The sequence below is a fragment of the Pteropus alecto genome, unplaced genomic scaffold (assembly GCF_000325575.1).
Source record: "Pteropus alecto unplaced genomic scaffold, ASM32557v1 scaffold14, whole genome shotgun sequence".
NCBI lineage: Eukaryota > Metazoa > Chordata > Mammalia > Chiroptera > Pteropodidae > Pteropus > Pteropus alecto.
Genome location: NW_006436810.1, coordinates 7542884 through 7562401, shown reverse-complemented (window position 1 = coordinate 7562401; position 19518 = coordinate 7542884). Strand labels below are relative to the sequence as shown.

The 19518-nt window shown below is 38.6% G+C and overlaps 2 pseudogenes; both read left to right on the top strand.

The window, feature by feature from the left end:
* Window positions 1–1509: 1509 nt before the first annotated feature.
* LOC102894749 lies at window positions 1510–1995 on the top strand (annotated as a pseudogene).
* A 1937-nt stretch (window positions 1996–3932) lies between these two features.
* On the top strand, window positions 3933–4050 carry LOC112481260 (annotated as a pseudogene).
* Window positions 4051–19518: the final 15468 nt, after the last annotated feature.

Genomic DNA, 19518 nt, shown 5'->3' with positions numbered 1-19518 from the left:
AAGGACACTATTGTCTCAAGGATACTGACTTTCCAACCTCTCTCGCTTTCTCACTGAAGAATTAACACTTTACGTTTTTCTCATAACACTTTTACACCATGCTTTGGGGGCCCTGTTCAGATTGTTGTCTCTTTCGTCTTCTCTTCAAGTCAGAGTCTCCTTCTAAGCCTCACTTCCACTGCGTCACACACCACACAAGCCCTCTGAAAGTCCCCGTTTCTTGGTTGTGACATTCGGTATGAGTTGTGCCAATGAAGATTCTCTCCCCAGGCTACCCCTGGATGGAGTCCATTCTGTGTGGAGTTCTTGCATAAATGGGAAATGAGTAAAGGGATATAGAACGACTTCTCTAACACTTTTATACTCTAGCAGATGCACTACAAACAAGGGACATAGAAAACATCTCTTTTGCTCAAAATATTTCCCAGGAACAAGCCACCAATCAGAGATTGATTTATGTTGACAACTTCATTTAATAATTGCAAATACACCTTAGGAGGGTTAATCCTATTAGTCATTTACATTTTAGGTCAATATTTAGGTCAATATAAGTTTAGCTTAAAATGTTTTGTTTGAGAAGAGAAGACAAGGTCAATAGAAATGGCTAGACAGGTCTGCATGAACTTTACCACAGTGGGATTCGGGGTGGCTAATGACACTGGCACACAAGAGACATTCAATATATATTTCTGAATGAGTGAATGATTCAGAAATAAAAACAGAAAAATCTAGGGGACAAATGGTCTTATTTGTAAATTCATCTCAAGTTGGAACTAGGGGCAAAAATTAGAGAAGTTGCCAGTTAGACAGACTGTGTTCATGGTTGAAAATACTCACTAGAATAAAGATATCAATTCTTTCCAAATTAATCGATAAATTCAATAAAATAACCTCAAATTTCATCAGGGCTTTGCATGCAATATGAAAAGCCAATGTTTCATTTGGAAGAGCAAAGGACCAAGAAATCAAACTTTTTTTTTTTTTTTTTTTTATGAAAAAGATAGAGGATGTACTTTCTCTAAGAAATATCATTATAAAGTCTAATGATTAAGACACTGTAATGATGTTGACACAGTAAAGACAAAAGATAGTTAAAACATGTTAGAAGAGAAATATAGAAACCCAAAATACCATTACAAATCAGTGTGAAAGAATGAACAATTCAATAAATGTGTTGGGGTCACTTAGTTACCCAAATAAAAATAAGATAATTTAGATCCCTAAATTCACACCACACATAAAAGTCTATTTTAAGAAAATTCAAACTTAATGTGAAAAACAGAATCTTTTAAATTTCAGAAAAAAATATAGGAGAATAACATTTTTGTTTTGTGATAAGGAGGTAAATTTTACGTAAGATACAAAAATTATAAACCATAAAGGGGAAAAAATACAGTTTAACTACAACAATACCTGTAATCTCTGGATGAAAAAAAGAAAAACACTATTAAAAAGTGAAAATAACTGGCCTTGCAGATGCTGCTGCCCCAGAGCCACCGGTGCCCGGCCATGGTCAACCCAACTGTGTTCTTTAACACCGCCATTGACCACAAGCCCTCTGGCCATGTCTCCTTCGAGCTGTCTACAGACAAAGTTCCGAAGACGGCAGAAAACTTTTGTGCTCTGAGCAATAAGGAGATAAGATTTGGTTATAAGGGTTCCTGCTTTCACAGAATTATTCTGGGATTTATGTGCCAGGGCGGTGACTTCATATGCCATAAGGGCCCAGATGGCAAGTCCATCTATGGGGAGAAATTTGATGATGAGAATTTCGTACTGAAGCATATGGGTCTGCATCTTGTCCGTGGCAAATGATGGACCCAACACAAACAGTTCCCAGTTTTTTGTCTGCACTGCCAAGACCGGGTGGTTGGGTGGCAAGCACTGGTCCTCCCCAAGGTGAAAGGGGGAGTGACTATTCTGGAGATCACAGGGCGCCTTGGGTCCTGAAATGGCAAGACCAGCAAGAAGATCACCATTGCTGGCTGTGGATAAAAACTCCGATAAGTTTTATCCTTAAAAAAAAAAAAAAAGTGAAAATAACGAAAACCACAAAACTGTACACCTTTTAAGGGTTAGTTGCATGGTGTGTGAATTACACTTCAATAAAGCTGATATTAAAAAAGTAAAAGGACTCAAAACGATGACCCAATAAAACTGGCAAAAATTTTAAAGATGGGCAATGTAAGAGTGTGCAAAGATGGGGCATACACTGTCGGAATAAACTAGCGAGAGTTTATCCAAGAAACCTGAAAATGTTTGTTTGACGATGTTTACCCCGTCACCCAGAAAGTTTGCTTCCATGTACATATGCTATAGAAACCTAAACACATGTGACCTAAAAGAAATATAGAACATGTTCACAGCAGCATTATTTTACTATCAAAATTTTTCAAAATCATCTAACTAATCATAAATAAGAAAATGTTTAAATTCTGGAATATTCTTAAATGAAATGCTTTACAGCAGTCAAGACAAGTAAACAAAGCTACATGAATCATCATAGCAATAATTACTTCTGGGCAGTGCTGGAGCAGAAACGAATCTGAAGCCAAGGACACAAACAAAGCTTCGACACCATCTGTGAAAGGTTTGATTTTGTGCGTCCACGATCTGAAACGAACATAACAAAATGTCATTTGTAAGACCTAGGTAGCAGTACCTGAGCGTTTATTATCTCATTTTCAGGTTTTGGACATTCCGAATGATTTCCTGCGAAATCAAATGCCTTTGGTGTTTAATAAACATGCATGGTTCTGAAATTACAGTAAATAAAACTTTTGATATGAAAGCATAGATTCTAGCCACACCTTCAAAAATGTTAAAATCGAAGGAATGGTAGCCCGTTTCAGATGCATAAGTTCTAGAAATTTGCTACACAACTTTGTGGCTATAGTTAATGATACTGTAATGTCTATTTAAAATTTTATCAAGAGCATAGGTTTTATATTAAGTATTCTTACTAGATAATAAGAATAGTCGCAAAAGTTACAGAATGTCCTAGAAACAAATCCCATTAAAAGAAAAGATAGTTTTCTACATTTTTACTAAAACACACATGTGAGAGTGACATGCAGAATCCTTATAATTTAATTCAGTCTATTCTCCCTTTTATATGGAACTCATGAGTTATATACTGATGAAATATTACAGATAGGTCATTCCATTTATTCTCTAGACCAAACCATGATCCCTCTATGACTCGCCTAATATATCATAGTAAGGTAATAGTCCCAATTATGAGCCAATTTTTTTTACTAGCCCCTCAATTTATTTTTTTTAGATAAGACCCAGCTATCAGTGTCGTAAAAAACCCCTTAAACAGGAAATCGGTGGGTTTGCTCCTTTCTCATTACAGTGTTTGGGTGACTTACTCTGTGGTATCTTTCAACTGTGAAAAGATGTGAGCAAATGAGAAAATGCACAAAGAGGGACGTTGGGATTAAAGAGAGAGGTGAGGCTGACGAGGCGGTGAGTGAGAAATGCCTGGCTTCGCTCCACCCTCCATGAGGAGCATCCAGCAAGGAGAACACATGCTGACGTCCCTGGAACACAATCTAGGTCTGCCTTTACGGGTTGGAACTTGGCCAAATTTTACACTGAAAACGTAAAGAAAAGTAAATACAGAAGTCTATACTTGGATGCAAAAATTCCAGCACCGCGTGTACAGGATAAGGACTAAATGAATTAACAACCTTATGTTAAATTTTGAAAATTTGTTTCATTGGCCAGATACTCATTGTCAGCCAACAGTGAATTGTGGCAGAAAAAATTAAAATGCTATTGCAGTTTTCGACAGAATCTAGGAGGAGGAAATGATGTATAATATCTAGGCCCCCGGTACACAGCGCCAGTATCTGGGGTATTACATCTAATTCTGGACACCATGTTTCCAGAGTTGCTCGAACACATTTAAAAAACAGTCAGAAGGAGTCTACGCCATGCCACCCTGAACAAGCCCGATCCTGTCTGATCTCGGAAGCTAAGCAGGGTCGGGCCTGGTTAGTACTTGGATGGGAGACCACCTAGGAAGACCAGGTGCTATAGGTGTAAAAAATAAAAAAAAAAAAAGGGATTGTAAGCTGACGAGGTTCTTGCAATCTGTGAGGTCAACCAAGGGTTGCCTTGCCTAAAAAAAAAAAGAACAGTAAAAAAGTTGATGAGACCAATAATCTTTAATGAGGAAGAATGGAAGAAACACGAAGAGAGTTGAGGTCCCATGGCAGTAAGCAAGGAGTGACATCAAAGAGCAGTCTTAATTCTGTGGACACAAAAACACCTGTGGTCACATTACAGGGGCCTGTTTGAGACATGGCAGGCCCAGAGGAAAAAGGATTTCTTATCCTGCTATCATAGAGAATGACTGGCTAGTCTTCCTAAAATGTAATATTTTTTCGAAGATTCACCCATTTGATACAGATCCAGTGACTAAGAATAAATAAAAATATAACTTACTTTAAAAGAGTAAATTATACTAAGGGATGACATGATAGAATTTTGGGATTGTTCTTTACAAAATTCATTGTTGGTAAATTATAAAATAAACTACTAGTCAAAAAAACTTTAAAAATCAGACAAAGCTAATTTTGTCCAAAGAGACCATCCAAGTTTATCCCATTCTGTACACTGGTTCCAGAAGCAATGAGAACTGAGGCATGGAAGCTTCTCGATGCTCTGCGGGTGGTCTGCAAGGTACCGAGAAAGAAAAGGCCCATTTAGATCTCTCCAGGTTCACTCCCAAAGTGGGTGCTGATTCTCACACTTACCCGCAACCCTGAGACCAGAAATGGGGGGCTGGAGAAGAGAGGCCAGCTTCTCCTCCCCTCCACGGCGAAGGACCAAATGGGAACACGAGCAGGGGCCGGAATACGCCAGGACGAGCCTCGCTGTCCTCTCGCTTCTAAATTGTCTAACCTATCTAAACTGAAAGATAAAAGAAGCACACATTCAGCCTTTCTCTTTCTCCTCTTTCTCCTCATTTAACCATAAAAGTTAAGAATGAGTTACCAGGATCTTAGCTCGACCTGGAACTCTAAACATAAGATTGTTTATTTGCCTAGAAAAAAATAAATCTATTCATGCATTCATATAAGCTTAGATCTACATTTTCCATATGAAATAATTCTCATTTGATATCTTTGTCTTACACTGCATTTCGTCAAAGAAGAATAATAAAAATAAATTTATAAGTTTTCTAACTACTTGGTGTAGTTTAAAGACACTGAGAGCGTTCAATTATTAAGCCCACAGAAGGGATGTTTCATATGGGACATATGAATTCCAAATTGTAGACCTGACCAGAGCAACTCAGAATCCTAACACCGTTGCTATTTGACGCATGAGTAGAAGCAGCTGCCTGCAATTGAAGAGGCTTTTGTAAGAAAAGAGCCTCATGCTTTATTGTGTCACCAAGACGAGAGATGCTGCTGAGCCTCCCACCCCAGATAGTCTGGCCCTCTGCCAGCTGTCAAGGAGCCTAGAACTCTCTCCTCCCGAAGAAGGTATCTGGAAGGCTCTTGCTTGTCTTGGCTCTACCACGATCCCTGGACACTGCAAGATAGAACTGTCTAGATATATGAAATCGGATACATTCTTCTAAAAGATTATCGAGCAAATCCCGTCGGGCTTTATAAACACTTCACCTCTGTCACCAGCAGAAACCCAAGCCTCGCGGTCAGCTATCATCACTTAAACTAGGCACATGCACTAATGTGACCCAATCTGCCTTCCACTCCACCCTCCCACCGTCGTAAGGTGTGTTCTGTGGAACTCACAGTGTATCAACAGAAACTGCCTTTATTCCCCAACTCCTCCCTAAGCCTTCTCTTTTCTTCCATGCCCTATCCGAAATCTTATTATTCCATTAAAACATCTCTTCTCTTTCCCCATTGCCCTCTGGATTGGCAGCTGTCTTTTCTCACGTACCCCATGTCACTTAGGGTCTGGAAATGGGGTACAGTCCTTCTATCTTCCCATTGCAGAGATAAGACTCTCAATTTTCCTCTCCATACCTGTTTCTCCCCAGGTTTCCTTGGCCCTAGAAATAACAGAAATATCAACCAGATTTTTCAAGTCAAAACTCTAGCACTTATCCTTGATATCCTTCTTCAATCATTGCAGCATTCAGTACATCAGAAAAACCTACCAATTCTATCTCAAAAACATATCCCAACTCTGTCCTGTTCTCTCCAACTGTACCATCATAATTATAATCCAAGCCACTTCAATTTTCTCCTAACTTCCTTCCCTCCATGCTCACCCTCAATGGTCCATCTCCCCACAGTAATAATTTACCTTTTAAATGGCTGTGATATTACTTTTCTCTGCTCCTTAAAACTTATCAAGAGTTTTATTCTTTGCCTCACTTTGCAAATCCCTGCATGACCTGGGCCTGACTAACCCTCTGTCCAAATCCTGTACCACTTCCAGCCTTGTCCACTGTACGGGGTTGAATTATGTCCACCACCCCACCCCACCCCCCAAAAAATATGTTGAATCACTATCTGTCCTTCCTATACCTGTAAGTGTGAATTTATTTTAAAATAGGATATTTGCAGATGTAACCAAGTTAAGATGCTATCATGACAGTATGCCAAGGACTGATCTCCTTATAAAAAAAAAAAAAAGGAAGAAGCCACATGAAGACAGGGAGAACACCACGTGAACACGAAGGCAGAGACTGCAGGTCTAAATCCACTAGCCAAGGAACACCAAGGATTTCCAGTGACCACCAGAAGCTAGAAAGAGGCAAGGAAGGACCCTTCCCCAGAGCCATCAGAGGGAGCACGGCCCTGCTGACGGCTCGGTTTTGGACCTCCGGCCTCCAGAACTGTGAGGCAATAAATTCTGTTGTTTCAGGCTCCCCAGTTTGCAGTCATTTGTTACAGAAGCCCTAGGAAACTGATACACCCAATATGTTCAAGTCACACTGACTTGTTTGGGTTTCGTAAACATACCAAGCTCACTCCTGGTCTAGGGGCTCTGTTCTAAATTTTCTCTTCGCCCAGAATGTTCTTCTGCCTGACTTTCTATCTTCATGACAGCTGCTACTCATCATTCAGCTCTCAGCTTAAATATCACCTCCTCTGTTTACCAAGCCCTCAACCTAAAAGAGGTTTTTATTACATCACTTTCTCCTACATCAACCTGTTTGAGTTCCCCGCCTAACTTGCAGCTATTTGATTTTTTACATGGTTGTAATGTCATGTGGGTCTCCCCACAATAAGTAACTCTATGAAAACAGTGACCTTACCTGTCTTATTCATTGCTACATTCCAAGTGCCTACACAGTGCTTTGTATGTAGTAGGTAGGGTGACCAACCAGTCCCTGTTTGCCCAGGACTGTCCTGGCTCTAAATCTCAAGACTCGAGGGTGCCCCTCCATGCTGGAAAAACTAGGATGATTGATTGCCCAATTAGAAGACACTGTCAATCCAATTAATTACCAATGCATACTGGAAACTGAATGAATGAATGAGCCTTTTAAAAAAATTGAGTTCTTACTCTCTGTAATCTAACATGATGTAGTTGAACATTTCAGTCACAAGGTGGCACTAGACTACTAGATTTATTAACATACCAACTTCAGGTCAATTCGATGTGCAAAAACTTCATATTCTAAAGTATTAAAGCATCCAGTTGTTTTTCATAGTACTATTAGTCTCCTTTAAGATTGAAGTATAGAACTATATACTTTTGAAGAAGTTTTAATTCCTGTGTATCTTTCTGATATCATTAAACTTTTCCATGTAGAAAAAAATCAGATGAATTTATAACTAATATGACCAATTTGCATTTTAAATTTTACTTCTAAAGCTTTTGTCACACTAACATGAAAAATCTGTTTGCACAGAAAAATCGTGACTACAATAACTTCTAGTTTCCAAGGATTTAAAATATAGCAAATACTTATACATTCCCCACAGTGACCACCTAAAGATATTAATCACTGCAGAAAAAATCATTTTGTCAGGAAAAAAAAACTCAGAAATGTTCCAAGAGCAAGCTTTCCTTGAGTTTACAGGTCATCGATAAGAGACAATCTCAACACAGTTTCATTTTCTAGCAGAACCTTTAGCAGTAAAGTCACCAACTGCAAAAAGAGTTCACCTCAAAGCTTCTCTTCTGTAATAGAGATTTAACTGCTCTGACTTTTTTCAGAAATTAAAATTTGCTCCAGGGAACACTTTCTAAAACAGAGGTCATAATTTAAGGAAATTTCATCCTTTCTTATCCCCAGAGATCAGGGTAGTTCAATCTGATCTTAGCAAGACACAATACTATATTTGTAAACGTGAACACGCATCCAGGCAATATTTATATGAGATTTATAAAGAATGTATGTGTGTAGCTATAGTAAGAGATGAGCTGATGGGATGCCATGCCCAAATCGTCATGGCAGTGGCCTCTGGGGAGAAATTAAGGGAAATAGGACCAGGCAGGGACTCAAAGGGACTTCAACTTAATCAGTATTGCTTATTTTACAAAAGAAATGACAAAAGTTTGATAATTTCCTTGTGTGCTGATGTCTGTTATATTACGTTTTATTGTCTTCTTTCTTTTTAACTTTTCCAATTAAAAGAAGAAGAAAAAAAATAGATGTGCTGTTCCTAAGGTTCGTTTGACTTTCCTGCAACAAGTCTGTCAAATCAAAGAAAGAAATAGAATATGTTCAAGATGAAACAGCCTTTAGCCTATTAGTCTGAAACTTTCATGAAGGCATAAGAAGCTGGGATGGGTTATTCTGATTAGATGTTTTAGTGAGCCAGTGGATAGGACGGTTTCTTTCTTTTTATACTCGTTATTAGAAAAGAGTGTCTTGTCAAATGCAGTTCTGATGAGAGCATTTTATAGACAATGGCCCCAAACTCTAAAGAGATGGAGTTTCTCTGAAAAATCTGGAGCTTTTTCTCTGCTTCCAGTATTTTTCAAGAGACTTTCAATAGCTTTGAAATAGCTACTTTGTAGGTGAAAAAAAATTAAATGTATCTTTATATAGTGAGTTTTCTTCCTAATATTCTTCAATATGTTTACCTCATTCAGTTTGGATCAATTCAGTCTCCATGAAAATTTGCTGTCTTATCAACGAGGCACAAATCCAATCCACAAACTTAATTTCCATTCAGGAAGCTAAAGCATACACAGAGGTAAATAAAATACAGAAACATTACATTTATCCAACATCTGATGAAAGGTAAACAGGGATGAATAGATGAAGCTTCCATATATTTAAAATTTATTACAGATATACCATAACTTTGTGTTTTGAACGCTTCGAATAAAACGTTTTCTAAAATTCATTTTATACTGTACTCTTTTTTTATAGTACAAAATCCACTTTAACCTTTTCTTTTCTTAGCATTCTAAAATGCTAGTTGTTTTCCTGAGTGATTTTCAGGCTGCCCTAAATGCAGTTTTCTTGCTTGCTTGGGATCTTATCTGAACAGAGGCAAAAGTACCGATTTGTTGTTCATTTAAGGGATGCATTTTTGTATACTCGTTTGTTTTTCCGATGTGTTTTTGAATAGTCGGTGACTAAGAGACATGAAGAAGATGCATAACAATTAAGATAGGGACATACATAGACAGGTCAGGGTGCAGAAAATAAAGAATCTATGGAATTCTATACCAATACCTGCAATTAATTAAATCCTCTCTCTTTCGGGGTCAAAAAAGATACCCTTCAAAACTATCATTTTCTAAAATATGTGGTAAAGAGTCATGTAGTAAATAGGTCTTGCTTTTTATTTCAGAGAGGCAGTGTGTACAGTGGTTAGGAGCACAGACTCAGCCAGTCTAAGTTCTGTAGAATCTGGGGCAATTTACTTGAATTCCCATGCCTCTACTTCCTCATCTATGAAACAGATAATAATAGTACCAACCTCCTACAGTTTTCAAGAAGAAAAGCATGAGTCAATACAAAGCACTTAAAACTGTGTCTGACACATAGAAAGTACAATTATTATGTAAGCTACATTGTAGTCAAAAACATAAAGGCAACATTTTTTTTTTTTTTGGTTCATATTCCTTCATGGAATATATGTCATTTTCTGCATGATTCTGAGAATATGTCTCTGGGTGTGTAACTCTGCTCAGGGCTAGCTCGGCAACTCGCAACCCACACAACCCTTTTCCCTGCCTCAGACTTGTAAAGGGAATGTATCTATAAATCTCCATCTATAGAAAGAAGAGAAAAAGAGTTTCTCCCTTCTATACAAAACTCCGCTTCCTTCAGTCCCATTTTCTCTCAGGAAGTAAATCATCAGGTCCAGAGTTCCTTTCTTCCCTCCAGGATCTCTCTCTTCCTTAGCAAACGGCAGCAAGATTCTTGCTGCACAACCTCCTACCTCTGACAGGCAAGTCATTCAAGCTACCTTTGTCTCGCTTTTAAATTTTTTTCAAATGAGGACATGATAGTGGCCAGATACAGGGACTAGGCAAGATCAAAAGATGTTTGTAAAAGCATGTTATCATCTGGGGGGCGTTTTGTAGTCACAGCATGAAATAACTCCCTTGAGGACCAGTCACAAAGTAGCTGAGTTTATTTTCCCAGTGGAAAAACTGAGCACCGGGCACATTAAGTTACCCCATAAAAGTTCCAAAGTTTGAAAGGTTAAATAAAGATACACACATGAATGAAATAATCAGTTAGTCACAGAAAAAGTCACCAAGAAGTAAAATAAGAAACATGCATCCTCCCCAGAGGGCTCACGTTACATGCAGGAGTGACAATTAAGAGGTATATAATTACCATACAGAATCGTAGGTATTTTAATTAAGGACAATGTAGAAAGTGCTGAGGCACCATCCATTGTCTCAAAGGGCCTTGAAGAAGACTTCAAAGAGAGGGCTCGTAGGGGCTAACCATGTGGAGAGTAGAGACCCAAAGGAGAGTCCATCCACACAGGACACCTGTGGAAATAAATAAGGGATGAGACTACTACGATGAGACTCAAACAGAAGGATGAAGCGAAGACTTCGCTCTGCAGGCGAGTGTCTGGGGAACCTTCACAGGATTTTGAATATGGGGAACCATGATGAGTATTATATAAGAAGACAACCCCAGACATGGTGAAGATGATGCACTGGTGTGAGAAAATCAAGGAGGCAGGGGAAGGTATCAATACAGAAACTGTTCCCAAGTGTCCATCAACTGGTGAAGGGATAAGCAAGTGACGAGTGTGGTTCATCCATACAATGGAATATCATTGGGCCATGAAAAGGAATGGAGTACTGAAACATGCTACATACCAAGAAACACAACAGGATGAATCTCAAAAACATTATGCAAAGTGGAAGAAGTCTCTCAAAAAGACTGTACATTATGCGATTCCATGGACATAGAATGCTCGGAAAAGGCAAACCTATAGAGACAGAGAGTAGATTATTGGCTGCCAGGGGCTGGAGGAAGACAGAGGAGAGAAATGATTGCTGATGGTGTCAGGTTTCTTTGGGGGGAACGAAAATGTCCTGAAAGTAGATAGTGGTGATGGTGCACGACTCTGAAAATGTACTAAAATCCACTGGATTGTACAACTTTAAAACGGTACAATTTAAAGAGTCTGTTGGTACAATAAAAAAGAATCTGTTGCTATTGTCTGGTGGAGAAATAAAGAGGGGAACAGAACTAGATCCAGAAGAATAAAGGAGGAAGTGTGGGTTCCAGAATATTTAGAAGATGCATTGACTGCGTATCTTCTAATGAAAGAAAATAGAGCTTCTCTCAAGCCTTCCGCCCAGAGGCAATGGCTGCAAGGGGCGGAGATGGAGAACAGACAAAGAGAAAAGACTCTTGCAGACGGAAGCTGGGTTCCAGCTGTGGCGGGGCAGGCAGCAGAATCTCACACGAGGTTCTACGAAGTCACTGCGACATATGGAGATGGGTGTTATTAGCAGTCAAAAATAAACGATTTTTCGTAGACCCTTTATTAAGCCCATATTTAGCAGAAATACGTTTTTTTTTTATTTTCACCTCTTTTTAGTTTTATTTTGAAAGGTATTTGACGGCATTTATAAAAATGCATAATCTACGAATGCCGTAGGATCAAAATAGAGAATGCGATTAAGGCAAAGAGATATGAATAATAAAAAATGATCAACTGAAACTGGGAGAAAAGTACTACAATGTATATCAAAAGATCTCTTGTACTTTGGGGGGCTGGGTGGAAAAGGTGAAAGGATTAAGAAATATGAATTAGTAGTTACAAAATAGTCACGGGGATGTAAAGTACAGCGTAGGGAATACAGTCAATAATATCGCAATAACTGTATCGTGTCAGGTATTGGACTTATGGGGGTGTCACCTCTTAAGTTATATAAATGTCTAACCACTATGCTGTGCACCTGAAACTAATGTATATTGAATGTCAAATGTAATTGAAAATTTTTTTAAATTTTTGTAAAGATCTCTTGTATTTTCTGAAAGCTGGTACAAATGGAGCTCTGAGGCGTTTTCTTTTTCTAATTATTTTTAACAGCAGGAACATGAAGTACAATTATTAGAGAAGTTGATCCGTTGGTTATGAGCGTCACTGGTGAATGACAGGTTTGGATTCACTGCCTTCCTGTCAACTGAGGTTTTGCTATATCAGGCTTTCCTGTTTTGCAGATGAAACCGCCTCTGCTGTTAGTGTCCAGGTGTGTGTGCTTTGTAGTGAGCGGGGCCTGGAGCAGCAGGTTGGGAAAAGCTCTGCTGCTGGGACCACTGCAAGATCTCGCCTGGGTCCAGCCACTCTCCCCCTGGAGTTAGTTTCCAGCAGCGGCATTCAGCTACCCCACATTTGATGCTGGGCTCCAGTGTGTCTTCTTAGCAAAACTTGGCCTCTGGATATGTTGGTGAATCAATACATGTTCCTTCACTACCAGAGTCTGAACTTGAACTCCAATAGGATCTAAGAAGACATCTAACATGACATCCTTTCTCATCGTTCTCATACCCATTGCTCTAAAATACAGCAGCAACTAAACTGACAGCGGCCGTAGAAGACAATGAAGCCAACTGGTAACTAAAAATAAATTTAAAACACATTGGACAGTAATACCAAATATGGAAAAACTAACAAAGCACACCTGGGGACTCATCTTCATGCTCAAACACAAATAACTGCTGGGATTTCTTACATCCTGACAGAAAACTAAGAATTATTACCCACGTGAGGTTTTTTCTTTCTTTCTTTCTTTCTTTCTTTCTTTCTTTCTTTCTTTCTTTCTTTCTTTCTTTCTTTCTTTCTTTCTCTTTCTTTCTTTCTTTCTTTCTTTCTTTCAGATTCTATTTTGATTGCTGTCTAGCAGGTCCAAGAAGCTTTCTTTTAATCAGGTGACACCATCATCTAAACGCGGGCAAGGTCTTTAGGGTACGATGTTCACCTATCATGGGACAGCCGGAGGAAGTAGAAGAGAAGTGGGAGGAAGCGAGAAGAGAAGCCAAATGGGGTGGAATGAAGAAAAAACGTCCTTCCCACTGAATGTGGTTGGCAAGTTCACAAACACCTCAAAATAGCAAACTATTTATCACTCTCTAGAAAAGCCGGGCTACCTGACCTCCCAGCTCACCCTTCTTGGACTTATTGGCTATGTTTTAGTATTTACAAGAGTTTTATTTTGAAAGCCATGCATATAAAACAGTTTACAAGAAAACCTCAGCAACTTGGTTTGGAAGCGCATGGGCTTCTGGCCTTGGGGACTCGGGTTCCAGATCCTACTGTGCGACTAACTAGCTCAATGCTACGGAAGAGAACTGGCACAGCTCCTGGCCTCAGTGTCCCTGTTTTCTTAAGAGGAGGTGTTTGACCAGATGGTTTCTAGCCACCTGTTTATATCAAACTTCCTCTGACAACCTGATGCAGCGTGGTGACTCAGAACGAGGTCGCTGGCATTTGGTAACGCTGGCCTTGAATGATGGTTTTCCTATTTATTTTGTGCTAAGCCTCAGATTCCTCATTTACGAGATGAGTATAATGCGAATGAATCTATCATCTACTTCATAGAATAGTGACAAACATGAAATAAGGATGTGTATAAAATGTACTCAGGCACTGGCATATGCCACGCCTTCAAAAAAAAAATTCCTTACTCTTATTGATGCTAGTGAGAGCCTACTAAAAAAATAGAATCAAATACAAAAAGCACAAATCACTGTGAATTTAATGAGACTAAAGTGAATGTCTTAGCTAACATTTTTTTTCTCATTTCAAAAATAGCATTGCTCATTGTAAAAATTTTAGAAAATATTTTTTAAGCATTAGTTCTTCTGAGGAAAGTTATCTAGAAAATAAAACAGTATTTTTTTTAATAAAACAATGATTCTTGAGATAAAATAAGCAAGTGACTTTAAATTTTAGTATTAGCGAAGCCAAGTTTTTCGAACTTTAAACATCATACATTACGACACGGAATGCAAAATTACAAAAGGTTACCTACAATTACTGTAATTCATGTTCTCTCTTTTGGGGGTTTGGGCATTTTAAAGATAATTTCCTTCCAAGGAGGAAAATTATGGAAACCATTATTAAAATGTTTCTTCTCGACCTGCCTATGATGGCCCCATTTCCAGTGGATCGGTAAGCAGCAGCTGTTTTGGTACCCAGTGGCATTTTTCTCTGTACCTTTCTCAGCCTGGCAGAGACCATTTGCTGCAAGCATGGGGGGAGCCTGGGAGCCTTCCAGGGTCTCGACACATTGCTAGGAACAAGACCCTACCTTACCCTACAATTTCGGTGTGGTTTATAGGTGATGCTACTGAATCAGCTCAAGAAGTGTTTATGGAGAACGATTTTGTGCTAGGGATCATGGGAGATCCCGAAGAGGAAGACAGAAGACATGACTGAATCTCCAATCCTTAGCACCCTGGTACCTACAGTATGGCTGTTGCAGGAAGCGTTTGTGATACTCAAAGCCTACTAAAAAGATTATTCAGCTATAAAAATTTTGATACATGCTACAATGTGGATGTAAAACATTACGTTATGAAAATATCGAAACTTGAAAACATTACGGCAGTCACAGAAGGACAAATACTGTGTGATTTCATTTACATGAGGTACTTAGAATAGACAAATTCATAGAGAAAGAAAGTAAAATAGGGTTGCCATGGGTTGAGGGGAAGGAGGAAGGGGAGTTATTGTCTAAATGATACAGAGTTTATGTTGGGGGTGATGAAAATTTTTGGAAGTACATGGTGGTGATGGTTACACAACATCATGCATAGATATCATGTCACTGAATTGTACACCTACAAATGGTTAAAATGATAAATATTATGTTATTTTACCATGGTTGAAAAAAAACAAAGTAATAAGAGCAGTAGGGGAGGGGAAACTGTTAAATTCAGTTTATACATGCATTATATCATTTTCTGTACTGAATAGATCAATGTTTCATCCTGTCAGCTTCTTTCCTCAAATCTTCAACACCTCTTCCCCATCCCCACTTCCTGCATTTTGCTTCCTACTCCCCAGAGAAGACTGGCTCAGACAGAACCTCCTGGGCCCCCCTGACCACAGCCACCCACTCGCCAGTGTCTAGACCCACACATTCTGCTTTCCTGCCCGTTGTCACAGAGGTGCTATCTAAATCCAATTCCTTGTTTATCACTAGGTCCCATTGCCTGTTGTTTATTCAGAGCTTTCTCTGCATTGATTCTTTATTGCCTGTCTCCTCTGCTAGAACGTATTCTCCATGAAGGTGGGGATTTTGTCTAGATAGTTCCCTGTTGTATCGCAAGCTAGAGATCACTTGCTGGCATGTAGCAGACTCTTAACAGATAGTTATTAAATGAATGGATGTATTCCTTCTCTACAGATTTGAGATATTTCACTATCTAAAAAATTGAATGTTTGAATACAAAATAAGTTTAATGCACGAAATATTTAGAAAGAGAATTCTTTCCAGTTAACCCATAACCCATTTAAGTGTCCCAAAAGTGCCAATATTTCAACATCCAAGCCATATCTCTCAGAAGGCACACACACGCTTTGTCATTCACATGTTTCCACCCTTCTTTTAGAAATAGGTCTCCCTGTTAGTGGCACATTGTCTCTGAACCTCTGGACACCAATGAACCTATGCAGGAGATCACATTTCAACCCTCAAGGAATATGAAAGTCGTTTTAGTGCAGGTGAACTCAGAGCCATCGGAATACAATGGGTGAAAAGCCGAATGTACTTTTTTTAGACAGCAGAAATGGACGAGGTAAATTCCCTATGACTAGTTATAATACTAAACACCTTCAATCTGAATGACGTATGTTGAAACCACTAAAGGAAATGTAGGCTTATGGTACAGAAGTAGTTATTCTTCGCTCGGCCTCTGTACTTCCTGTCATCAGGCAAAGCATAAAGATCATCATTAAAGCTTTCTTTTCTTCTGACCTAGTTAAGAACCCTATGAAATGATCAGTTGTAAAACATTTGGGAAACATGACAATACTGGCATTAACAGTGACAAAAAAAAGATGAACAAAGCATGTCGTGAGGGAGGTCTCATTCAGCAGGTTTTTTTTTATCTTAAAATTTTCCAATCTAATAAGTGACTTGATGAAAGATCGAGGCTTGGGACAGTCTTTTATGACATGTTCTAAATTACTATTAAGAGGCCTTTTAACTTGAATGTGAACTAACGAAAAGTAAGTTTTATTTTTTAAATACTACACGGTTCAGCTCTGCAGCTAATTATTCCATTGCACCTTACATCCAATAAACTTAGTATTGGGGGACGATTTTAAAGATGCTTTCCCTTTGGCACATGGTACTTTGATGTAAGGGCAGCCTCACGTGCATTTTGGAGGTGAGGGTTAAGCTTTACAGTTAAAGCATAGAAATTTTCTTCTAGAGAAAATTATGTTCCATGACCTAATTTAGGGGAAAACCAGACCCAGGGAGCAGAAGATCTCGTTAAGACTCGAGAATTCTAATCCTTTCTCTGGGCTTGTGCTCAGTCTAAAGCACTAACGATGCTTTCGCGTCTCTGTAGCTCAGTTCCTACATGTAAAGAATTGAATCTTAAACTCACCACACAATCACCACCCGAAGTTTGACAGGTAATGGGTCCAGGGCCCGCTGTGGCAGCTCAGTCCGACATGCACATTCGGGAATGGCGTGTCAAAAGCTGAAGTCTGTCACTGTCGGTGCCACCAAATGATTTGTGTTCATCAACATCCTTGTTCTTAGCACAAGAAAGAGCAACGTTTTGTCTCTTTTTCTTTTGTTAGAACAAGTAAATATTTACAAAAGAGCTCTAAGTGCAGTGTTCATTACAGCATGAAGTAGCGATACAGAGTGAAAATCAATGATTGTAAAGGATATTAAGGCTTTCAGCAAATTTATTTTCAAACTACTTGAAAATTTAATCAAGTGCTCATTTTTAGAAACCCAACTCAAATCAATGAAGCATAATAAGCCTTTTAAAGGTTAGTTAGTTGTTAGCTACTATTAAAAAGGAAAAATATATCATGTTTTCCTTAATAAAGATGAGCTTATATTAATAGACAGTTGATATCAGAGTATATAAACTAATAAATGATTATTAACTGTTGTATTGAAGACATACATCTGATTTGTCTTAATGTTTCATTATGAGGGCACTAAAAGCCATAGAACTGATTCATATATATACTTTGATTTTGATCTATAATGACATTTCCAAAAAGAATGCTTTTTAAAATATCACTCAAATACCCTTTTAAAATTGTTAAGATCTTTACTAATTTATGTCCTAACGTTGGCACCTATGTCTTATTCGTTTTGTTTGTTTGTTTGTTTGTTTATTTCTAGTAATTAACAGGGTCCAGGGGATATAGTTGACAAACATGAATATTTGCTGAGTGAAAATGCAAGCACGCATTGACATTAGCAAGTCACATTTAGAAATTGGTCCCTCTCTTTAGTACACAAGTTTCTGACCAGCACAAATAAGCACCGATATGCTTTGGAAAACTTGGCCCTTAATGTATTTCCTTTAAGACTGATTAGTAGTTGATCTTATTACTTTTACTAAAAATCATCAGTGAATTTGGGTTTTCTTACCTTTTCCCATAGGGGCCATGTTGGGAGAGATGCCTTCCTGTCTACACAGGTTTATTCCTGAATGTCTTCGACCTGCAGCAATTGCACGAAGATCGTCAGTGATTGAGGGGGAGATGCTCCCGGTCTTCTGCTAACAGGAACTACCCTCCCGCTACCAGGGTGAAGACTGAGTCCCTGAAAACTGGAGAAACACGAGCAGCTTCCTACTGTGCAAAAACATGCAGTCCCTGAAGTCAGAGAAAACCAACGTAAATTCTAACGTTCATTGCCATTGCTCATAATAATCGTGACGCAGAGTAATCATTAGCAAACCCCACAACTCATACTGCACCAGTTGGGATTAACACTAATTGCTTAACGCTTCTCCAAATCTCTTTAGAAGTCAGCGCCTTCATGGTTCACCACGTCTCGCTAATCAGGGAATAATCTAGAGATGACTGTTCTAGAAACAATTTGATGAAAAGAATCGATGATACGGGAAGTTTAAGCTTAGAAAAATGTCAGCTTTTTATGCACTCCTCTTTGAAAAGAACAAAAACAAAATAGAGTTTCTGATTAAAACATATGTCTGAACCTGGGTCAAGTTCACCAAACTCACAGCTAGCTAGGAGATTCAGAGGCAGATTTTGTAGTTACCTTAAATGTTCAAAAGGCCATGTGCTGCCTTGGTACCATTTCTGTTTCTGAGGTTCCATCTAAGTTTATTTTTAATGACTATTATCTCCCCTACAATTCTACAGATTGCATCTCGAATAATTCTAGAGTCCCCTGTCACCCACCTTTACCTAAAGAGCAAAATGCACTTTGGGGAATCCAGTAGGAGAGACATTTTGCTCTTCCCTTGAGATATCCATCTAATGTAGAACCTACAGCTGGATCCTCCCTTTATCTTTTAGGAAGACATAACTTAGTCATGGCCTTGAGGCGCGGAGACTCTTTGCCCCAGCTGTTTTTATTGGCTCTCTTGAAAGCTTTATGTGTGTTGAGACCTTGAACACTCCTGCCCAGTTACAACTTCAGTCTCAGTGAAGGAAAATCAAGCATGTTAAGATAGATCTGTTTATTAATTTAAAATTAACATCCTGGGGAGACTAACAGAATTTTTGATTATCTGATTTCTTTCCACATATGGTTTAATGCACTGCTAATGATTTCCATTTGAAAAAGCAAATTCATTTCAAAAGAGAGGTTTTTTTGACATACAGGAGACTTAATGTTCTTGCAAATACACCAGTTCTTTAGAAGTCAGTGATTCAATCTGAGAATTGCCAGTCATGAGCTCTAAATATAATTAACCAAAACTTTATTTTACTTGAAGATACAATATTTGTGGACCACTGGTCCACAAACGGAGGTTCACATAAACACATCTCAGTGAACTCTTTTACAAAAGTTAAGGAGTAAATGTGCACTGATAGTTTGGTGGGAATAACATCATTTTTTAAAAATATCTACCCAAGAACCGTCCACGTATTTACAGATGTTCTTCATGTTCAC